Here is a 23,979-nt window from a genome sequence, read left to right as displayed (position 1 = left end):
TGACGTGCCACAGAAGTGTTGGATGAAGCTTCAGTGACCCTTCGGTGATTCCGGTGCTTAGAATGTAGGTGGAGCGCGTAGCGTCAGTTTCGGTTTCCATTGTACACTGTGATATGCCCGATCCTATTTTATTGACGTAAGTGTCATTTTAACCTTTTTTCATATAAAATTTTGATATACAACACTATGAGAGATTCCTCTATGTTTTATTTTTCAAGTATAAATTTTTTTTATTTTAGAAGGAAGGCACAGTTCAAGTATAAAAATGGCATAAAGCGGTCATGGGTGATGTCTCATACAAGACTATGCGGTGTTCCCAACAAATGGTTCAGAACTTCAGATATTTGACATAGCAATGACACATATAATATTACAATAAAAGACATGTTCCGTCACAAAACGCTATCATCTCAGTTTGTTGGGTAGCAAACTACACACCATCCCCATAAAACACAATCTGAACCGCCAGTCCCTGGGAGAAGGAAGGGAGAAAGCCAAGTAGTTCCAGAGAAGGTAAGAAAGAAAGAAAAATAATGATAATGAGTGAAGACAAGAGAATAAAGATGTGAGAATAGTTGGGGGGGGGGGGGAGGCAGCGGAGCTAGTATGCACTCTCTATTCATGATCCGAGCAGAGAGACTCCTTCATCAGATAGAATAAACATATTCCATAGCCTCCATGAAGCAAAAAAATAAAAAAAAGCCAGATTGTCAGGAATCTTATGGTCTGTGAATTTCTGGGTAACAGTCCGAACAGTCGTCCAGAAGCGTTTCAGCATAGGGCAAGACCAACAAATATGGAGGAGCGTACCTCTGTCCGCCTGGTGTCTCCAACAGCTGTCAGTGGTGGCCGGATAGTATTTATGTAGCAGCTGAGGTGTATAGTACCACCTGGTGAGATTCCTCTATCTCTATCCCTGGTGAGGGAGTTTTAGGCTGGATTCACACCTATGCACTTTTAGTGCTTTTTGCAGATTTGCACTACAGAACATGTTCCATATGAAACCATGTTAAATGGACTGTAGTGCAAATCTGCAAAAAGCACTAAAACTGCATAGGTGTGAATCCAGCCTTATACAGAGCCTCTTAAAGGCACAGGAGCACCGTTACATAGACAATGAAATTAAATCGTCCAGGACACCATCGGGGGACAAGATACCGAATGGATGTATATGGAGATACTCTTTGAAAAAAGAGATCATACCCTTCTGGTGAGTGCGGTGTGAGTTGTTGGGGAAGAGGAAAATCTTTCTTTGGTGGCACTTTTCTTCACAAATGGATAGACTTATGCTGGCCATACACTATACGAAAAATCAGATAAACCCAATTAAAAAAAAAAAAAACGGCTGCGAGCGCAAACGATGTGCCATCATGTAATGACCGATAAATCGTTCGGTGGACATAAATAAATAAATTTTATGTTTGCTTTTTTACATATACCTAGTTCAGAAGGGACAGATGGGAAACACATTAACCTTTCAATTTATCGTTCGTTTGGCAGAAAATTTCCAAACTTGTCCTTCACTTTTTCTGCTCAAAAAAATCCAAACAATTATCAATTTTGTGCCCATTAACTGGCCGAAAAAATGAACAAACAGTCTAATGACCAAATTTTGGCCAATTTTTATATAGTGTATGGCCAGCATTAGTCTCTCTCACTTGTTCTAGTATTTAATATTTTGCATTCGCTTAGCTTTTAGAATTGCAGTTCTTTCTTTATAAATTGCAGGTGTGTTTGTGTTAACTTAACGACACCCTGAAATCAGTTTGCAAAACGCAGTGCGATTTGCAGAATCAGATTGCATGGGTGCAGGCAAAAAAAACGATCCTGCACGATTTTAGTGCGGATTCTGTGATTCATACCGAAAAATGGCTCAAATTGCACTGCTGAAGAATCGCATGTGATTTGAACAGGAATGTGATGCGATTCCTGTTCAAAATTGCATGCGGTTGCAGCACCTCATAGTGTGAATCGGCAGACCAGGCTAAGTTGAATAACAATAAACACTCTTTACTGAAGGGGTTGAAAAGTAACAAGTACTGTAGCTGTTGCCCCCAAATACCCATGAGGTAGTCAGACCTTATAAAGGTGAGAAGGTCCTTAAATCCATTAGTAGTGGTAAAAGTCCATATCCCTGGACCCTGGCTGAGTTTCCACAAGAGGTGGTTGAATGGATATTTGGCTTAACCACTTTCATTCTTTAAGAAATTCGGTTTCCATTTTGTGTCTCTCTAACATCCACTTCACGAATAGATATGCTCAAATTTTGCTAATCTAGTTTCGTTTCTCATGTTACTGTTATCGTCTTTAGTTGTTTTGTTTCTTGGAAAGCACATGATTTTGAGAAATCACTAGTTTCCCTTTTGTGGTAGGCTGTACTTGTATATGATTGGATAATCTGTATGACACGTTCAAAGGGCGGTACTTTCTGAAAGCCCCCTTTAAATATTCACACCAAAGAATAAAGATTAGATTTGCTCAGAGAGACTTTGTTGTTTTGTGTCATTGTCTCAATGGGCTAATCTCACAGGCCTGTGGGGATTGTAAATCACACTTTAACAGACATTGAGGGTTAAAAAACACCTCTAGACAATCTACATTCCCTTCAGTGGTTAAGTGCAAGAAGTTCACATCCTTAGCAGCAAACTTTTCCTTAAGTGGGGAGACCTGGAACTGTACCTGTGCCGTCACAACACTCTCGAGAGGTGGTTCCCTTCCTTTTTATGTGTTTGCCCCAGTGCAGGGCGGTACTTTCCCAAAAAGCCTGGGAAATCCTGACCAGCAACGTTAACCCTTACCTCCCAGGGAGTACCACTGCAACAGGTCAAGCACAACTAAACATTACAATGAACTCACACTAGAATATACAATTTTGCAAAGAAACACAAACAAAGGAATCAAAATCACAATAATAAAAACATAATAAAACACAGTGCAGTAAATATCTTGGAACCTGCATACAACCAGGACCGGAAGTGCGGGGAGCTCTCCCCAGTGGGGTCACAAACCGTAGTAAAAATCGGACTCAGGGTAAACTCTTCTCACTATATATAAAACTTTGAGGGCCAGTGCAAACAAATAAAGTGCAAAGTGGTGAATCATTAGTCCATATAGTGTACTTGTAAAATAGCTATTATTGAAAATAATGTGCCAGTCCAATTAAAATAATGAAGATAATTTGATTGATTGAACTAAAGTTCCTGTGCTCCCTCCACCGGATGTACCCTCACCTTATATTCTATAAAATTGTGCCTTGTTAATGCTTAATCCTGTGGAACTCTCCTCAGTGATCTTCCTTCCTTACCAATGCTGCTTGCAAACTCCAGTCAGAGCGACAACATGTAAATTATTATTCCATGTTCGTCGGCCTCTCAGGTCCCTCCTACTAGTGTCGTCACTCCTTGTAAATTCCTCTGGGAGATGTTGGTTTATCACATATATTTAAGGAAGTGTTGGAAGTGCGGGCCCCTACGTTATAGTTTGCATAGTAGCTCACAAGATCTTTTCACAATTAGTAGGTTACATGGTTTTCAATGGCATAGTCACACTAGTGCTTGCAGTTACAGTGTGTTTGAGTTCCAGAAAAAAAAGTAGAACATGCTGCATTTTTCCTGCACTGGACTGCACTGGAACATTGTAAAAAAGAATCATAAACGCACTGGAACATACCAGAACACATCTAAACGCAACAAAAAACTCACTGGAACACACATGTCCTTATTCAAGGTTAAGAAAAAAGAGGGGAAAAATGCACTTGGCTGCATCAAAAACACACTGGAACGCATCAAAAATGAGTCAAAAACACGCATGCAGAAAAGCACCTGGAACGCATCCAGGACTGCAGTTCTATGGTGTGAACTGGCCCAAAGTGTTTTGGCATGAGTTCCATTTTAGCAGCAGTTTTGCTTCTGTTAGAGAAAACCATTTATCTTTGCAGCATCATGACAACTTTATAGTCCAAAACTCATTAAGTAGGCAACAAAATGATATTCCACTAAGACAGCTCAACTAGTTATTGTAAATAATAAGAAAACGTTTTAGAAGCACATCCTTAATTTTGTGCTGGATAAATTGGAAGCTAATGTAATGAATTTGAGTTCCAGGCTATTTTACCAATGAATGCATTTAATAAGCGCAACCTCTTTGAGTAATTGGTAAAGTAGAAAGATAAATTATTATAAAATGCCTGTAAGTCTGAACAAATATTGTACATTATTACAACTTATTACAAGATAGGTATACTGTTTCGGCATACACATTTAGAAATATTGCTCAAATTTGGAGGAGTTATGTAAGTATCTCTATGTTTAACCACTTCAATACTGGACACTTTCACCCTCATCTTGCTCAGGCCAATTTTCAGCTTTCAGCGCTGTCACATTTTGAATGACAATTACTCAGTCATAAAACACTGTACCCATATGACATTTTTATAATTTCGTTCACCCAAATAGAGCTTTCTCTTGGAGGTATTTAATCACCACGGGGTCTTTTACTTTTTGCTAAGTAAATTTTAAAAAATCACTTTTTTCTTTTTTGTGTTATAACATCTTGCAAGTAAATAATCTTTCTTCATACATTTAGGCCAAAATATATACTTCTAAATTTCCTTGGTAAAAATAACCCAAATCATGATGATGTCTAGGGATGAGCTTTGAGTTTGAGTCGAACGTAAGTTCGACTCGAACATCGGCTGTTCGATCGTTATGGGCCATTTGTGCCAAATTTGAGCGGCCCATAATGCACTGCGTCATCGCAGTGGTTTGCTGGCTGATGATTGGCTAAGCATGCACTATGACCCGCATGCTTTGGCCAATCACAGTGCCATAAGCAGACAGAGCCATAATTGGCCAAAGACAGGGTGCTTTGGTCAATTATGGCTCAGGGGGTTAAGTACACACCAAAAAGAGAAAAGAAAAAGAGAGGGCGCACCAGCCTTGTGCATTATCCTTTAGGTACATATTTATTGAAGACATAAAAAGAAAACTACTCACAAACAATCATATAAAATCTTGCAGTAAAACAGTAAGAGTAGTCATCAAGTGGCAGTATCTAGTACTAGACGAACGGGACTCTCCAGAGGTAACAAAGGAACTCATACCACTCACTACCTTCTGTCGTGTTTCGAGGGGACCGACCCCTCTTCTTCAGAGCTCAGCAGTGGGCTCTCCTTCAGCAGTCCCTGAATTAATGCCCAAAAGCACTCGCACACTTAACCAGTTGCCGACCGCCGCACGACGATGTACGTCGACAGCATGGCACGGGCAGGCATATTGGCGTACATGTACGTCCCTTGCCTCCCGCGGGTCGGGGGCCCGATCGGGCCCCCGCCCGGTGCCTGCGGCGGTCGGTTTTCGTCAGGGAGCGATCCGGGACGAGGGGGCGGCCATTCATTCATGGCCACCCCCTTGCGATCGCTCCCGACGAATAGGAATCCCCCGTGACATCACTTCCTCTCCTGTAATGTAAACACAGGAGAGGAAGTGATGTATTCTCTCCTCCGTGTCGGTATTTTTCGTTCCGACACGGAGGAGAGCGGATCGGTGAGTTGCACCAACACTCTACACACACAGTAGAACATGCCAGGCACACTCACACCCCCCCTTTACCCCCCGATCACCCCCCCAATTACCCCTGCCCCCCAGTCACAGTGACACCAATGTCATTTTTTTTTTTTGCATTGGTGTCATTTGTGACTGTAATAACTGTTAGGGCAGTTAGAGTTAGCCCCCTTTAGTTCTAATGTACCCCCCTAACCCCCCCAATAAAGGTTTAACCCCGTGATCACCCCCCGTCGCCAGTGTCACTAAGGCTGGGTTCACATTGCAGCGGTTTATGAGAACGAATGTGATTCGCACCGCACTGCAGTGCAAATCACATCCGATCTCTGTGCGATTCGAGTTCAGCCATTCGCCGCACCCGCCGCACCCACCGCAAATTCGCACGGGACCCTTTTTTTGGCCCGCAGCAGAATCGGATCGCATGGGTGTTCACACCATGCGATCCGAGTTTGCAGATCGCACTGCGATATGCGAACTGATCTGGGGGTGTCAGTAACATTTCACTGACACTCCCAGCAGTTCGCATAGGGCAGTGTGAACTGCCGCCGGGAGGCATGCGATGCGGGAACCCGCCGCGGATTTGCGGCATTTCCGCATCGCTCCAGTGTGAACCCAGCCTAATAAGCGATCATTTTTCTGATCGCCGTATTAGTGTCACAGGTGACGCTAGTTAGGCAGGTAGGTATTTAGGTTCGCCGCAGCTTTTTATAGCGCCAGGGACCCCCATATACTACCGCATAAAGCCCCCTGATTGCCCCCTAGTTAACCCTTTCACCAGTGATCACCATATAACTGTTACAGGTGACGCTGGTTGGTTAGTTATTTTTTATAGTTTCAGGGCACCCGCCATTTATTACCTAATAAAGGTTTAACCCCCTGATCACCCGGCGGGTGTCATTTGTGACTAATAACTGTTAGGGCAGTTAGGGTTAGCCCCCTTTAGTTCTAAGGTACCCCCCTAACCCCCCCAATAAAGGTTTAACCCCGTGATCACCCCCCCGTCGCCAGTGTCACTAAGGCTGGGTTCACATTGCAGCGGTTTATGAGAACGGATGTGATTCGCACCGCACTGCAGTGCAAATCACATCCGATCTCTGTGCGATTCGAGTTCAGCCATTCGACGCACCCGCCGCACCCGCCACACCCGCCGCAAATTCGCACGGGACCCTTTTTTTGGCCCGCAGCAGAATCGGATCGCATGGGTGTTCACACCATGCGATCCGAGTTTGCAGATCGCACTGCGATATGCGAACTGATCTGGGGGTGTCAGTAACATTTCACTGACACTCCCAGCAGTTCGCATAGGGCAGTGTGAACTGCCGCCGGGAGGCATGCGATGCGGGAACCCGCCGCGCATTCGTGGCGTTCCCGCATCGCTCCAGTGTGAACCCAGCCTAATAAGCGATCGTTTTTCTGATCGCTGTATTAGTGTCACAGGTGACGCTAGTTAGGCAGGTAGGTATTTAGGTTCGCCGCAGCTTTTTATAGCGCCAGGGACCCCCATATACTAACGCATAAAGCCCCCTGATTGCCCCCTAGTTAACCCTTTCACCAGTGATCACCATATAACTGTTACAGGTGACGCTGGTTGGTTAGTTATTTTTTTATAGTTTCAGGGCACCCGCCATTTATTACCTAGTCTCACTAGTGTACCCCTAAATTTAGGGGTGTCTACTTTCCAAAATGGGGTCATTTGGGGGGGTTTGTGCCATCTTGGCATTTTATGGCCTTCAAAACTGTAACGCCCTTAGAAAGCCTGAAGGCGGTGCTTGGTTTTCGGGGCCCCGTACGCGGCTAGGCTCCCAAAAAGTCCCACATATGTGGTATCCCCGTACTCAGGAGAAGCAGCAGAATTTATTTTGGGGTGTCATTTCACATATGCCCATGGCATGCGTGAGCAATATATCATTTAGTGACAACTTTGTGAAAAAAAAAAAAAAAGTTTGTAATTTTCCCGCAACTTGTGGCAAAATATAAAATATTCCATGGACTCAACATGCCTCTCAGCAAATAGCTTGGGGTGTCTACTTTCTAAAATGGGGTCATTTGTGGGGGTTTTGTGCCATCTTGGCATTTTATGGCCTTCAAAACTGTAATAGGTAGTGAGAAGTGAACTCAAAAATTTACGCCCTTAGAAAGCCTGAAGGCGGTGCTTGGTTTTCGGGGCCCCGTACGCGGCTAGGCTCCCAAAAAGTCCCACATATGTGGTATCCCCGTACTCAGGAGAAGCAGCAGAATTTATTTTGGGGTGTCATTTCACATATGCCCATGGCATGCATGAGCAATATATCATTTAGTGACAACTTTGTGAAAAAAAAAAAAAAAAAAAAAAAAGTTTGTAATTTTCCCGCAACTTGTGGCAAAATATAAAATATTCCATGAACTCAACATGCCTCTCAGCAAATAGCTTGGGGTGTCTACTTTCTAAAATGGGGTCATTTGTGGGGGTTTTGTGCCATCTTGGCATTTTATGGCCTTCAAAACTGTAATAGGTAGTGAGAAGTGAACTCAAAAATTTACGCCCTTAGAAAGCCTGAAGGCGGTGCTTGGTTTTCGGGGCCCCGTACGCGGCTAGGCTCCCAAAAAATCCCACATATGTGGTATCCCCGTACTCAGGAGAAGCAGCAGAATTTATTTTGGGGTGTTATTTCACATACGCCCATAGCATGTGTGAGCAATATATCATTTAGTGACAACTTTGTGTAAAAAAAAAAAAAAAAAAAATTTTTTTTTTGTCATTATTCAATCGCTTGAGGCAAAAAAATAAAATATTCAATGGGCTCAACATGCCTCTTATCAATTTCCTTAGGGGGTCTACTTTCCAAAATGGGGTCATTTGGGGGGGTTTTGTACTGCCCTGCCATTTTAGCACCTCAAGAAATGAGATAGGCAGTTGTAAACTAAAAGCTGCGTAAATTGCAGAAAACGTACCTTAGTTTGTAGATGTGACAACTTTTGCGCAAACCAATAAATATACAATTATTGACTTTTTTTTTACCAAAGACATGTGGCTGAATACATTTTGGCCTAAATGTATGACTAAAATTGAGTTTATTGGATTTTTCTAATAACAAAAAGTAGAAAATATCATTTTTTTTCAAAATTTGCGGTCTTTTTACGTTTATATCGCAAAAAATAAAAATCGCAGAGGCAATCAAATACCATCAAAAGAAAGCTCTATTTGTGGGAAGAAAAGGACGCAAATTTTGTTTGGGTACAACATTGCATGACCGCGCAATTACCAGTTAAAGCAGCGCAGTGCCAAAGTGTAAAAAGACCTCTGGTCATTTACCAGCAAAATGGTCCGGTCTGAAAGTGGTTAAATAAGTAAAATCACATGTGCACGCACATACACACCTGCACTCGATAGACTGAGACCTAAGCCACCCGGGCTGGCAACACCCCTTTTTTTCCTTAGAAGAAGACATACACTTACCGCACTTTTTTTTTTTACCACACTTAAATTCATTTTTACATTCATTTTTTAAATTTGCTGCTTTTATTAGTTTATTTTGAGTTCCCCATTCATGCATGTAATTTTTCAATTATTTATTAATTATCCATGTATATATGTTCTTTAGCGATTGGGGTACTTTAATTTTATTTCAATTTAATTTAATTGAATTCAATTTAATATAACATAACATAGCCCATCAGCTTGTATATAATCAGTGGGTTTTTTTCCCTGGGCGACGGTTTAATTAGTCCTCGACGGCCTCTGTAGTTAGGTCTGTGGGAATATGGCGGCGGTCATTGTTTCTGTCATGAACGAGTGCCGAACAGTGCACAGGAAGTGACCTTACATGTGCCTGGAACGCAAACATGGCAATGTGCATTCCAGGATCTTCTGTGGACCGCGACTGCCGCAGTACAGTTTGGGGCTTGAAAATTAGTGTGCGCCGAACGGCGCTGAGTAGATGCTCCTGTGCCTGCCCCCTGTCTTGTGCCTGGAACGCAAAATGTTCAGGTAGACTAACTAAAATTTCAGCCACAACTGCCAGGAAAATTGTTTAGCGTGCAAAGAAAAGCCCACAAATAACTTCAGGTGAAATACAGGACTCTCTGAAAACATGTGGTGTTTCAAGATGCATAATAAGGAGGCACTTCAAGAAAGATGGGCTACATGGTCGAGTTGCTAGAAGAAAGCCATTACTATGCAAATGCCACAAAATATCCTGCTTACCATATGTCAAACAGCACAGAGACAAGTCTCAAACCTTCTGGCACACAGTGATTTGGAGTGATGAGAACAAAATTTAACTTTTTGGCCACAACCATTAATGATACATTTGGAGAGAAGTCAATAAGGCCTATGATGAAAGGTACACCATTCCTACTGTGAAACATGGAGGTGGATTGCTAATGTTTTGTGGAAGTGTGAGCTACAAAGGCACAGGCAATTCGGTCAAAATGAATGGCAAGGTGAATGCAGTATGCTATCAAAAAAATACTGGAGGAACATTTGCATTTATCAGCCAGGAAGCTGCACATGGGACGGAATGGGACATTCCAACATGACAACGATCCAACACACAAGGCCAAGTCAACCTGTCATTGGCTACAGCAGAATAAAATGAAGGTTCTGGAGTGGCCATCTCAGTCTCATGACCTTAATATCTTTGAGCCACTCTGGGGAGATCTCAAATGTGCAGTTCATGCAAGACATCCCAAGAATTTACAGGAACTGGAGGATTTTTGCCAAGAGGAATGGGCAGCTTTACCATCTGAGAAGATAAAGAGCCTCATTAACAAATACCACAAAAGACTTCAAGCTGTAAATGATGTTAAAGGGGACAATACATGGTATTAAGAACTGGGGTATGTAAACTTTTCATCAGGGTCATTTGGGTAGTTTCTGTTTTGTTATTATGATTTAAAAAGAGTAAACACAGTTGATAATAAATGGCTTCAGCCAAACACTAACCATGAGTGAAAGAAACGTTTTTGTGTTATCATTCATATTCTCTGAAAAATGGCCAAGAAATCATAAATTCTATGTAAACTTATGAGCAAAACTGTAAATTTGAAAATAGATCAATGCTCCTGATGTACTGACAGCTTCATTTCTTGAGCCCCTAAAATGCCAGGACAGTACAAATCCCCCCTAAATGACCCCTTTTTTGGAAATTAGACAGCCCAAAGTATTTAGTAAGAGGCTGTCAGGGCTAGGCTCAGCCCTTCCTTCTCTGAGCTGGCCGCTCAGCTGTCGGCTAATTGCCAGCTCCCATCTCTCTCCACAGTTACCCAGCTGTCGTTGATCCTGTTCGTCAGACCTGCCTACTTAAACTGTTCAGTCCAGAGGAGCTCTGCCTTTGCCTTGGTCACATCACAAGAAACTATCTCCTGCATTTCTGTTTAAAGACTGGCTTTGCTGACATCCCTTCTGGCTCCAGATCCTGCTTGCTGTTCCAATACTTTGACTTTGAGTCCTGGCTTGGCTGACGATCCATTCCGGTTACTGAACTTTGGCTATGTTTTGACTGCGTTTGTTCTTTTTAGTTTTATTATTAAACAAGTGTTATTTAACTATACTTCTGTCTCGGTCTGATTTCATGGTTTCTGACAGAGGCATGGTAATTTTTTTAAAGTTGTTATTTTTTGTCACAATTTTTTTTTTAAATGAATAAATAAAAAAAAATTTCCACAATTAATTTTTTCACATACTGTCAGCAGTGCAGTACAGCGTCATCATAAAACTGGTGTGACGGCCATCAGGGATACTGACTGGTGACAGTATCCCTGTCACCAATTAAAAAAAAATAAAAAAAATATTTTCCTTTTTTAAGACAATTTTTTCTTTTTTCATGATTTTTTTTTTCATACTGTGTCCAGAGCAGTGCAATGTTACCATAGTGACATTGTACTACACTGCGGAGAGATCAACAAAATGAATGGCTATGAATGTAATCCATTCATTATGCATAATTTCCATGTGATCTGCTGTGATTGGTCACAACGATCACATGGTACCATAAGTGGCCCGCTACACAGCAGGTGACAGATCGCCTGGCAGCATGTCACTAAGGCTCCATGCACACTAGCTCAAAAAAGCTATTTCTGGACGCCAGATTTCTGGCAGAAAACGCTGGTTGAAAAACCTGCTTTTAACAGCGTTTTATACTAGCGTTAATGAGCGTTTTACAGCGTTAGCGTTAATGGGCGTTTTTTATAAAAATACACAGAGGACACTCCAAAAATCCCACAATGCATTGAAAAATAGAATGCCGAACACTAATGAACGAGCGTTAATGAGCGTTAATGAGCGTTAATGAGCGTTTGTCGTTTTTTGCCGCTGAAAAACGGCACTTTGAACACGAATTTCTGGCGTTCAGAAAAAAGCCCATAAACTCCACTGCTCATTAAAGCTGAAAAACGTCCATGTGTGCATGGACACATAGGCTAACATAGAGTGGAGTTTATGGGCTTTTACAAAAAACGCCCAAACTCCAATAAACTGCAGTTTATCAGCTTCAGTGTGCATGGAGCCTTAGGGCGCATTCGAGCCACAATCCTGGGACCACATAATATGGCATTCACCAAGGGTGGCAGCACTCCTGCTCGGCCTTCATTGTATTATATGCTAGGCAGGAAACGGTTGAAGAGCACACGCATCCTTTGAAGAAGAGTAGGGTGAAGTAAATGTATCACTTCGTTTTACAAGTGATGAAAGATTCAGTTTATTTTAAAACTGTTTTATTTAGGCCTCATGCACATTGGACATTTTTGCAGCTGCTCCTAGGGGCGTCAGGTGTTTTTCTTTTTCCTTCCAAATAAACTCCCCTGCATGTCAGCCTATGCGCACATAGGGGCTGATTTACTAAAACTGGAGAGTGCAAAATCTGGTGCAGCTGTGTATGGTAGCCAATCAGCTCATAATTTCAGCTTGTTCAATTAAGCTTTGGCAAAAACAAAAACTGGAAGCTGATTGGTTTCTGTGCAGAGCTGTACCAGATTTGCCACTCTCCAGTTTTAGTAAATCAACCCCATAGACTTTTAGCAGTGTTTAGTGTCAAGGGCTTTCAAAGACAGAAAAAACTGTCCAAGAGCTGCAGTGTTTTGGCAGAAAAAATGTCATGCTTGTAAACGTATTAACGCGTCAAATCCCTTGTTAACACTAGGCACGCTTAGCACTTGAGCATTAATTAATTTCAGTGCTCAGAATAAATCATTATACTAGGCAATGAAATCAATTACCGCCCAGCGTTTGACCCTGTAAATAAGCCTAAATATGGCTTAAGGTGACACTAAAGTCATTTTTTTTCTTTTTTTAAATAACAAACAGATCATACTCACCCCCACTGTGCAGCTCATTTTGCACAGAGTGGCCCTGATCCTCGTCTTCTGGGGTCCCTCGGCAGCTCTCTTGGCTCCTCCCTGCTGCAGATAACCCCCTGGGAAAAAGCACTCTCCCGGGGGTTACCTTGTGGGCGCGCTCCCAAGTCCAGCATTCGGCGCCCATAGACCCCGAATGCAGGACTCGGCCCCACCCCCCAGCGGCCACATCATTGGATTTGATTATAGCAGCGGGAGCCAATGGCAGGAACCCCAGGCAGAGAAATGGCGCATCCCCGTGAGGGACAAGTTTGAGGGTTCTGGTAAGTAAAATGGGGGGGGGGGCGGTCACTGATGGGGGCCGGTCACTGACAGGTGTTTTTTTAGCTTAATGCATAGGATGCATTAAGCTGAAAAAACACTTACATTTACAACCCCTTTAAAGCATGACACACTTTTACAAGCATCAGGCATTTTTTTCTGCCAGAACACTGCTGCCAGGAGGAAAGTCTTTTAGGAGAGTTTGCAAAATTTAATGTGTGCATGGGACCTTAAAGGGGTCATAAAGTCAGAAGTTTTTTTTTATCCTAATGCATTCTATACATTAAGATAAAAAAGCTTTCTGTTTGCAGCAGCCTCACCCCAGCCACCCTAATACTTACCTGAGCCCCATCTTTGTCTGGCAATGTCCACGAGTGTCTCGCTCGTCTGGGACTCTCCCTCCTGATTGGCTGAAACACAGAAGTAGCACCATTTGCTACCGCTGCTGTCAAAGTTAGTTAGCCAATCAGGGGCCAAACCACGGCTCTGTATCTGAATGGACACACAAAGTTTGCAGTTTGACTTGGGTGCTCCCATAGCAAGCTGCTTGCTATAGGGGCACTCAACAGAAGGGAAGGGCCTGGAGCAGAGAAGATGAACCCAAGAAGAAGGGGATTGGGGTTGCTCTGTGCAAATCCACTGCACAGAGCAGGTAAGTATAACATGTTTGTTATTTTTGTAGAAAAAAAAATTAGACTTTACAATCACTTTAAGGTCCAACCTAGTCTTGCCTATTGTTATCGGGATCGTGCACACAGATTAGCCTGTGGACATGTTATGTGTGTTAGGTTTGATTGCCACATACCTTCAAATAAGAATGAGCTTAAAGAAGAGGTCCATGGGACGTTAAACGGATGGAATATTTGACAGCCTCCCTAAATAATACTCTCGATAAACTATGGGGTAGGATGGAGGCTCCCAAACACAGCTGACTCGGCGATGCAGGGGCTCAGGGCTGGGTGGGCGTCCTTTGCTCTCTCACCCCTTATCAACCACTAATCTTTTCCCCTTGCCTTATCTTTGCCTCTACTAGTTTTCTCTTTTCTATCTACCCTCTCTACTCTCCTTTCTTCTTCCCCTTTAATCACAGTCGCACAACTAAATACGGTAACTTTGGGAAAAGCGGTAAAATAATGACTTTGACTCACGCCTTAAATACAGGCATACCCCGCTTTTACGTACACAATGGGGATTATTTACTAAAGCTGGAAAGGACAAATTCAGGCTCACTTCTGCATAGAAACCAATCAGCTTCCAGGTTTTATTACCAAAGCTTAATTGAACAAGCTGGGGTTAGAAGCTCATTGGTTTCTATGCAGAAAGGAGCCTGATTTTGCACTTTCCAGCTTTAGTAAATAAACACCATTGAGTACTTAAAAGTCGGGTATGCCTGTATGTTTGTATGGATTTGCAATGTTTTTTTTCTGTTCCTATTTTGTATTCCACAAGCTCCATTAGCCTTGATTACAGTCCTCTACAGCAGTGGTCATCAACCCTGTCCTCAGGGCCCACTAACAGACCAGGTTGTATGTATTACCTTGGGGAAATTCAGACTAGAATACTGCAATCACTGAGCAGCAAATTAGATATTTCAGTTATCTTGCAAACCTGGCCTGTTAGTGGGCCCTGAGGACAGGGTTGATGACCACTGTTCTATAGGCAATATGATGTATAAGTAAACTAAAATATAGGTGCATCAAAACTTCACTCTTTATGCACTCACATGAACAATAAAAGAATAAGCCACTTCAAAAGAGATCAAAAACACTTCACACTCCAACTTCATCAAGTGCTCAAAATACGCCGGGGCATTGGTGGTCACAGCGGACCTATTAAACAGGGAACTGGATTGCTCTCTCTCACCCCTCCTTACGTATCCCGCCTGGTCCCACACAGCAGGTCCGTTTGTTTGAATAGGGCGCCTTTGCTTGATTGTCCTGTCCCCTTAGTCCAGCACCACCTTCCAGCACCGTGTATGTAAGCTCAGTATCTCAGTAGTGTTCACCAGATAGCCACGCCCCCGACATGTTTTGTCATACCAGACTTAATCATGGGATAGGTCCGCTGTGACCACCAAGGACTTTGGAGCATGTAAACTGAATTATTTTCTGGGGGATGGGCTATATTCACTCTTTTTGAGAGTATTATATTAGTCACTAATTTGTGTATATACAGGTCATTATACTCACTTATTGGTGGTGATATATATAATTTATGTGATTCTTGTTTACAGCATAAAGCACATTTATTCATACAGGATCACTTAATATTTTAGATAGATTGTGTTGAGTAATATTTACACAGGAATAGCGCTACGTGGAATCAATTATTTGTTTAATGTTGAAAATAAGTTTTGATGCACCTATATTTTAGTTTACACTTTTTGTATAAGTAGCAGCTGAGTTTTAGGGTTTGGGTAATTTGAGCGTTGTGATGATACACTAGGTGGAGGGATTGGAATTTGTGTATCCATAGCAATACATGATGTATAAGTAGACCGCTTTCTGTATACCATTAACCAGGCTGTGAGATCTTATATGTGTTTCCTTCTCATTGTTGTTTGTCTCTTTTTTTCTTTGTATTCATGTTGGAAAATTGGAAAATCAATAAAAAATTACAGTTTTTCAAAAAAAAAGAAGAGGTCCAGCCCCCCGCACCACCAAGAAATTAAAAATCAGCAGCTACAAATACTGTAGATGCTGACTTTTAATATTAGAACACTTACCTGTCCAGGGATCCCACGATGTCGGCACTCCAGACGATTTTCAGACCGGCTCTCAGGTGCTGCCGCCACCATTTGTGGTAAGGGAAACCAGCAGTGAAATCGTTCCGCTTCACAGCCCGTTCCTTACTGTGAATCCGAGAAGTGCACTGTGCTTTTTAACTGCCCTGCAGGCGGAGGGAGGAAGAGGGGCCGAACTTCCGGGGGACCCCGCCACATCTCACTGCAGCCAGGCCCCAAGGAAATGTCGACAGGAAGCAGAAAAGCGAAGCTTACACTTTTGAGTGGAACTCTGCTTTAAGGTTTGGGCTAAATACAAGTTTGGCCTAAAGCTTGAGTGCTTGGGCATTTGGACAAACACCCGAACATTGTCTTGTTTAATAGCAGTATTACCTCTGCTGTTATACATAACTGTTTCCCATTGTCAATGGTTATTAAAGTGGAGCTTCACCCAAAAGGGGAAGCTCCACTTGTTTGGGGAGTGGGGACCTGGTTTTGACAGGTACCCGCTCTCATTTCCCAGTAAGGTCACCGATCAGTGATCTAAGACATTTGCAGCCCCTCCTCCTTCCCCCCCGCTGCCTTCTGGTCCCAGAAGACAGCAGGACCATTCATAAAGTGCAGCGCGACTTGTGCATGCTCAGTAGGAAATCAGCTATGGAGCCAGAGGGCAATGCTGGCACCTGCACCCAAAACCGATTGAGAAATTGGCTCGGGGGTGAATCCCTGGACAGGTAAATGTCCTTATATTAAAATTCAGCCTTTAATTTATTTATTTTTTACAGACTGGAGCTCCTCTTTAAGGATGCCGGCAGGTGCAGGCACCACCCAAATTCCTATGCAACCAGTGACATCACAGGCCTCCTTCACTTACATGGCTCGGAATCCCCAGCTTTGTCAGCAATTAAGCCAGGATAGTTAAAAAACATGGCCCTTTAGGTCTTGTATGATTTTTAAGGTGGACCCCATAAAAAAATTAATTGGGTAGGGTCCTCTAACATATTCTATGCCAGACTCTTATCTGAAAATGCAGCCTGGCAGGACTCCTGCCCACATGCCCCCAACATAGGGCACCTTGTCCGAGTGTTAACGAGGACAGGATCCTCTTCAACACATACCTGGCCCAGTGGTTGTAGGGGTCTCTGAGTGGCGGCATATCAGAATCTAAAAGCCCCCTTTAATTATATGGGGGCAGCCAGATACTGCCCCACCTCCCCCTCACGCATGTGAATGACTTAAGCTGGATACACTATATACAACTTGTGTTGTTCAATTTCTTATTTGAAGTTCTGTGGTATGCCTGCTATCCCTATATCCCAGATGTTGGGGTGTTTCACCTTGGTTTTGTGGTAGGTTCAAATATTTATGCTTATTGCAGGATTTATTCTGCCACTCGATGGTACTTTTTTCAGGCTTATGAAGGTACATATAGAAATTCAGATTAATAACCAATTCTGACAAAATCTGTAAAGGAAAGGCATATGACTAAGCCTATGAATACCCTTAGACCAGGGGTCTCCAAACTGCTGCCTGGGGGCAGGATGTGGCCCTTTGCTTGCCTTTATCCGGCCCTTGGGGCACTTTTCCTTCCACTGATACAAGACACTATTCCCCCCACTGATACTAACAATGGGGCAGTATTTCTGCCTTCCAATGCAACAAATGTACACCAATCTGGCAGCTCAAGTCAAGGCCTTATCATCTCCGTCTTATTTACTTTCTCTTTCGATTTCCTGAAGTAGCAAAAGAAAGATCCTATCAAGGTTGTTGGTTTATATTAAACAGTTCATGGTAAATAATGTATTGCACAATTTTTCCCACAGGTTATAGCTGATCTTCTGCTTGTCTATGCGTGCAGAATAATGCTTATTTATTGAGTTTGTAAGTTCTCTAATGTTCATATGGATTACCACTTACAAAACAAATATATAATGTTGGGTTACATGGCATGTCATTAAACTGGTAGACTGTAGACTTTGTATGAATGTGGTAGGCACATTAAACTGTACCCCCTCTTCATGGCAAAAGGTTTTATGTGAATAAACTCAACAAAGCACTATTTAATATGTTGGCACTCTAATAGTGAAATAATATGACTAGATATGTTTGCTGGAAATGTAATGTTAATAACTATGTTAGATATAATCATAGTTACATACAGTTGTTAATCTGGTTGGAAAAATCTGCAAGTTCATCCAGTTCAACTAACAGAGGAGAAAAAAAGGGAAAGAAAAAGAAAACAAAAGAAAACAACACACTCAAATAGAAAACCTCCATATGCACTATCCAATACCCACAGTTGATCCAGAGGAAGGAAAAAACCCTGATAAAAGCATGATCCAATTGGCTCCAGCAGGGGGAAAAAATTCCTACCAAGAGCCAATCGGATATTCCTTGGATCAACTTTACCTATTGTAGCAGAGTGTCCCAGAGAGAGCTGGGAAAAGTCCTGTTTAGGGTTTATACATCTCCCAGGCTATTCTCATAAACGTTTAGAGATCTCTGATCCACGATCCAGTTCAGATCTTGGTCCTCTCCCCCCGACCAATTTATACTCACCTGAGACAGACAGCCAGTTCTCACGGCTTGGGAATCAGACAACTCCCGTCTCAGAGTTAAAGCCAGTTCCCACAGGGGCAACTCAGGATCCAATTTCAGGGCGCCTCTAGTCGCGCTACATGTAAAAGACAATGTAAGTGAAAGAGAGCCATCTTAATGCACACTACTGTAGTCGCTCCGACTTCAGAAAAGGTTCCTGTACTACTTCTATCCGACTTCTAGGCGACTGGTACCCATTGATTTCAATGGAAGTCGCCTCCAAGTTGGATCTCCATCTATATTGAGGCGACAATGTGGGGGTCCCCCAAAATCCATACCAGACCCTTATCCGAGCACGCAGCCTGGCAGGTCAGGAAAGGGGGTGGGAATGAGCGAGCGCCCCCCCCCCCCCTCCTGAACCGTACCAGGCCACATGCCCTCAACATGGGGGGGTTGGTGCTTTGGGGAAGGGGGGCGTCCTGCGGCCCCCCCCACCCCTAAGCACCTTGTCCCCATGTTGATGAGGACAAGGGCCTCTTCCCGACAACCCTGGCCGTTGGTTGTCGGGGGCTGCGGGCAGGGTGCTTTCTCAGAATCCGGGAGCCCCCATTAATAAGGGGGCCCCAGATGCCGGCCCCACCTATGTGAATGAGTAAGGGGTACATCGAACCCCTACCCATTCACCTGGGGAAAAACGCGTCAATAAAAAAATACACAACCCAGGTTTTTAAAGCAATTAATCAGCTCCGGGGGTCTTCTTCCGACGTCGGGGGTCTTCTGACTTCTCCACTCTGTTCGGCCTCTTCTCCCGGTGTCCAGCCTCTTCTCCTGGGGTCCGGCGTCGTCTCCTGCTCTCCGGCATCTTTTCCCGGGCTCCTCCACTATCTTCTTGCAGCTCCTTTACTAGTGGAGGAGCCCGGTCTCCTCCCCTCTTCTTTCTTCTTCCGATGTTGACACGCCACTCACTTTCACTGTAATGGCTTGTGTGACGTGCACGGCGACTTATATAGGTATGGGGTGTGGTCACCGGGTGATGTCACACGGTGACCCCGCCATTTTATGACATCAAGTCCCGGGGCATGCTGGAACTGTGCCTGAGAGACTGCTTATCCCAGGGAGCCTTGTACCTGCTACCTGTTCCCTGCTCACACTATAAATATTAGTATCCAGTTATATTATGTACATTTAGGAATGCATCCAGGCCTTTCTCAAAACAATCTACTGAGCTGGACAGAACCAGCTTTTGAGGGAGTCCACATTTTTACAGCTCTTATGCCACATTAATGATTGGACACGAAATACTGGGATGTTGGCTCAAGCTTGTCTTGCATACACGCGGTCGCACAAATGTTGTCGGAAATTCCAGTCGTCAAGAACTCGCTGACATACAACACGCACAACTGCACTATAAAGAGGAAGTTCAATAGCCAGTGCGCCACCCTTTCTGCTCCTTCTGCTAATCTCGTGTTTATCTCGTGTTAGTAGAACTTTGGTGAGAAACGATTTGCTCTTTCCAGCCTCGTGCTTTTCAGATAGTTACTGCTCTTCAGTTTGTGCTTGTGGGTTCGTATGTGTTCTTCAGTGCGTGTAGTCAGTTCGTATCTGTTTCTCAGTTTGTATTTTTATATTACATATTTGATTTTCAGTGCGTTCTTGTCTGCTGGTTTCTGAATTTCACCTCGCTCTTCTCTGGCTTTTCTGATTTTCAGTGCATTCTGTTAGTTCGTTCTGACCAGCCGACCATTTTCAAGTCATGTTGTGGGTACGTACTCATCGTAGAGTTCGTGTTGTGCAGGGGCTTGGTTTTGGGGTTCTTACTTTGACCCAAGTCCAGTCCATGAACAGGGCGAGGAGGAGTTCATGGACGAACAACTGGTGACCAATTCTCACATGCCTTTGTTGCAGGAGATCTGTGAGAATAATCCTGATTATTTCAGGAATTATCTCCGGATGACAGACCAGTTTTTCACCGTCTGTTGGCTTTGCTGTCCCCTTATATAATGAAGCAGGACACCTGCATACGGCAAGCCATCACTCCTGAACAGAGGCTAGTCACCACCTTGCGGTACTTGGCGAGGGGGAGAAGTCTGCAGGACATCAAGTTCTCGACAGTCATCTCCCCCCAGGCTCTGGGAATCATTATTCCAGAGACCGGTTCTGCCATTATACAGGTCCTGCAGAAGGACTATATTAGGGTAAGTTCTCCTTTAACATAGTATTATATGTATTTAAATAAATGTATTTTTAAAATAAATTTGTATTTTAAATAGAAAAATATTTCCTTTGATTTACTGCTTGTGTTTCTTTTAGCTGGCTCCTAGGTTCTCCAATGGGCTTTTTTTTGGCCATTTTCTTCAATAGTGCAAATGTAATTCATTTGATACATGAGGTGACAATCTCTTCTTTAGCAACTACTATGTTGTGGGTCTGCTACACACACACCTTGTTTTTGTTGTTAATGTATGTAATGCATTAATGATAAAAATATTCATCATTTTCAGCACCATGAATTAATTTTTTGGAGTGTCTTTAGAAAAGGGTTTTTTAACAAACCAACATATTTTTGGAATAAAAATGTTTTTTTTGGACAGTAGAAATATCCTTTTTTTGTGGTAAACAGGCATGTTTTTAAAGCCATAAAACAATACACAACTCGGAAACTTACAAAGTTCAACTTTGATAAAGTGAAGGCAATATCAGACATTAGTATGTCCAAACTGTGTTGATATTGCCTTCATCAGATTGGGTGATGTCACCCCTGTGAAAGATTTAATTTTGAAGATTGGGACACAAATTGGGAGTCAAAATGGGAATTTCCATCCTGATCCCATGCCTAAGGTCAACATGTGCTAACTCTCATCATGGGGGATCAATGGACGTGTTTCGGGGGTGCAACCCCTTCCTCTCACCTACTTGAGTTGTGAGGAAGGGGTTGCACCCTCAAAACGCCTACATTGATATCCCATGATGGGAGATAGCACATGTTGACACACTGTGCATCTTCAAAATTTGGCTCTCAAAATTTTTTAGAAAAGTTACAAAAATAGAAACAATTACAAAAATGTTGGTGTGTTTTAGATTCTGCCTAAAACATCAATGATGTTTTTGAGTCTTTTTTCAACATCATTGAAGTCTTCCTTGATCTTTTGTAAATCCCGATTGCACACCATGATCTCCCTGAAGAGGACATGTGCACTTGCACTTGTGAAATGTGTTTCTTCTTGCACAACATCCACATCACCTAAAATAAAACAAAAACACCATGTATTATAAATATGCAGGCATACATCTATTTCCAGAAGCTGTGGTCTCAGACACTCACCTTTTGTGGTCACTATTTTGCCCACTTCATAAACCTGTCCTTTCTCCACATCCTGAGGTTGTTGTTTTGGGATTTCTCCTTCTTTAGGAGGTTGTGGGTCCCTGGTGTCCTCTGATGTCCCGAGTCTTTTCTCCCCTATGTGAATAAAAATAAGATATACTTAGCACACAGATATTTGAGGGCAGAAATAGGAATATGAAACATTGCTTGGAAGTGTCGTACAATTGTCTGTTTTGTCAGAGTTCCAGGATGAAGACATATGTATGATCTGTGAGTGGAGGAAGTTCTGATCATTCTAACGAAGGTACAATTTTACCTTGCGGCATCAGTGGCCTATACTGCTTAAAAATTGAGGCCTATATTGGGACAAGATTATGCGAGTTTAGCCTGACATTAGGGTTTGTCTTGTGTTGTGTCTTGCAGAGAAAATGGATCGATTTAATGATCATGATTTCCTCACCCAATTAATTTATTTGTACAGAGAGCTGCCCTGTCTGTGGAAGACAAAACACCCTTTTTATACAAATTGACTAAAGAGGAAGGCAGCACTGGATAAAATGCTGGAATTTGTGAAGCCACAGATCCCCATGGCAGACATCAACTATTTGAAGTGCAAAATTGGTGGCCTGAGGAGCACTTATAATAATAGGGAGTGCAAGAAGGTCCAGGATTCCATGAGATCAGGAGTAGCAGCAGATGACATTTATGTCCTCAGGCTCTGGTACTACAACAGACTGCGATTTCCTTCAGACCAGACTGAAATCAGGCCATCACTCTCAACCCTTCCTTCCACTCTTCCTTCAACCCCAGCTGAGGCTTACAATGTCCCTCCCCTCTGCCTTCAACAAAAAAGGCCCAGGAAGTGGAGAAGCGTGTCAGCACTTGGGTTAATTCAGCAGGCTTCTGCGGCCCTCAGAACCCCTCCAGTCTTCTTGAGGCCTATGCCTGGATGGCGGCCAACAAAATGCAAGAAATGGAGGTGGGCCAACGCCTTTTTTGTGAGGAAGTGATATATATGGCCTTTTGCTTGTGAGCAAACTCACAAGCAAAACCCACCTGTTTGAGTTGGACCATCCTCCTCCTCCACTTCCTTCCAAAATTCCAACAGCAGAGCCACAGCCTGGAAGCAAGCGTGGAAGGAAGAATGGAAGGAAGACAAGAGTGTGGTGGCCTGGGTTCGGTCTGGTCTGGCAAAAGACGCAGGCTGTTTTAAGACCACAGCCTCAGGACATATATGTCACCTGCTGCTGTTCCTGATCTCTCAGAGTCTTGGACCGGTTTGTGCTCCCTATTAAATGGACTCCTCAGGCTCCCAGTTTTGTATGTCAAATGATTGATGTGCGCCCTGGGGTACAAAGGCTTTGCCAATTTCACCAGTTTATCTAGCGTTGCCTTCCTCTTTATTTTGTTATGACCCATAATAAATGTCTATTTTTGTTTTACAAATACTTACCTATGTGTTTTAGTTGAAAAAGGACAGTTTATTTGTGAGTAGGCAGGTACATTTCAAAAATACAATGTCAAATTAACAAGGGACACCAACACCAACCAACCTCCTTGAGGTTAAAAAATACAAGATAATAATGGTGTTGTGGTAACTTGATACACAAAACGAGAAAAATTATTATGGAAATTACTAGAGAAAAAAAAACAGGAGATCTTGATTCCCCCCCCCCCCCCCCAAAAAAAAGGAGATCACTATAAACAAAAATTATAAACTTTATTCTGGGATCTGGCGAAAAAATAAAAAAAGATTATTCATGAGATCACAAGAAATAATAAAAAAATCGGTTTGTCAGAACTCTGTGAATATAAGCAGCAAAACAACTTCATAATTCTAGCATTATAAAGAAGAAGAGAATGCACTGCATTGAAAGATTGAAAAATGTGCAGCGTGACAAATGTGCTATCTCCATTACGATTGCTAGTTTTTCCAGACCGAGTTATTCTGTCTCGTACTTGATTCAGAGCATGCATGGAATTTTGTGCGTCGGAATTGTGTGCACATGCTCAGAATTTACGACAAAGGATTTTGTAGCCGACAACAAGCTCAAATCGAACATTTGTTGCAGGAAATTCCGACCGTGTATACATTACTGTGAAGAAGCTTTTCCGTATGGAGACTAAATCTCTTTTCCTCCATATGTAAAGCGTGCCCCCTTGTCCTTTGTGATGAACAGAGTGAAAAACTCTATACCAAGTTCACTACAGTATTTGGACCACTTCTGTATTTCTACATGTTG

The sequence above is a fragment of the Lithobates pipiens genome, unplaced genomic scaffold (genome assembly GCF_037356315.1).
Source record: "Lithobates pipiens isolate NorthernLeopardFrog02 unplaced genomic scaffold, aLitPip1_a1.2 Scaffold_19, whole genome shotgun sequence".
NCBI lineage: Eukaryota > Metazoa > Chordata > Amphibia > Anura > Ranidae > Lithobates > Lithobates pipiens.
The sequence above is the reverse complement of the archived record's forward strand: the minus strand, read 5'-3'. Positions refer to the sequence as shown.